Genomic DNA, 1,311 nt, shown 5'->3' with positions numbered 1-1,311 from the left:
AATCTTGCTACACAAGCAACCGCAGCATCAAACCTGAAAATGCACAGACAACGCAGCCAAGACAAGACACATCCGTACTAAAAAAATTCCAGCAATCAACACAAGACGGTTAACCGATAAGGACTTGTTAAAATAAATTGTTCAAAAACCAAAACAGAATAAAATAAAACAAGTCTCAAGTTTTAACAGGGGAGAAACACATTTAAAATCAACAAAAACTGGGAGCAACAAAAACAACTGCTCCCCCATAGTTTAATCTCCCCCTCAGGCCTCTGAATCAGACTCATCTCCCCTTGCTTGTTTGGCACAGTTTAGTCAAAAATACCAAGAAACTAAACCAGAAATTTGAGTGAACATCAAAGTGAGAAACTACTTACCAGCTTCCAAGGCATCTTGCAGGATCTTGATTGCCAACCGGATGGCTTTGCGCTCTGCAGATGACCCTTTTGGAGAAACAGGTTCAACAGGGACGGATGTTGTCTTCTTCCCCTTTGTCTTCTTTGCATCTTTTGATGACAAACTAGGGACAAGTCTCTGAGCAGTCAGCAACTGATAGATGAGACTGGAAAACGGCAACCGGAAGCCAGACTGAGCTTGCAACCCCAGTTGAATGATCTGGTCGTAGATCATCCATCCAAAATCGAACGAAATCCCATGCATGATCATGTAGATCACCAGAGCCCTATTCGTCGAGATGTACCTCGTGTTCACCGTGGGAGACCAGTTGCTACAGCAGATCCGATGCAGATCCTTGATCACCGGGTTCTTGATTGCAGTGGACACCAGCTGCTTGCAGGATTTGACCCTTCCATCAGAGAGAAACAGAGCCAGATCCTCCTCCAGAATTGCAGCCGTCTGCAATCTCTGTTCACGCACATCCACAGACCTCAGACCAAACAGGGCATTGATACGGCTTGGAGAGAACTCATAGATCCAGTCTCGGACAAGCACGTCGACAGACTCCCCCTCAATCTTGATCGTTGAGAGATTCGCCCATAATTCATAGACCAACTCTGAGTCGTACGAGCCAATCTGAGTAATGGTTTTAAGCAGCCCAGCTTTGTCTATGAACTCCCTAGCCTTGTCTGCCGCATCTAGTGGATAACAGACTCTGGAGCGAGCGTTCGAGAGGCAAAGAACCCATATTGTCGAACAGCCTCTGAGGAGATGAACCGTTTGGCATCGAAGTCCTTTGATGAAGCTCCTCGAGATGCGGTGGACGTGCCCTTATCTCTGTGGAGAGATGGGCGCTTGGGGTCACGACTGTCGAAATCAGCAGGCGGTTGTCTTTTGCGTAGACGGGATGAGACT

Source organism: Camelina sativa, chromosome 12 (genome assembly GCF_000633955.1).
Source record: "Camelina sativa cultivar DH55 chromosome 12, Cs, whole genome shotgun sequence".
NCBI lineage: Eukaryota > Viridiplantae > Streptophyta > Magnoliopsida > Brassicales > Brassicaceae > Camelina > Camelina sativa.
Note: the sequence above shows the minus strand (reverse complement) of the source record.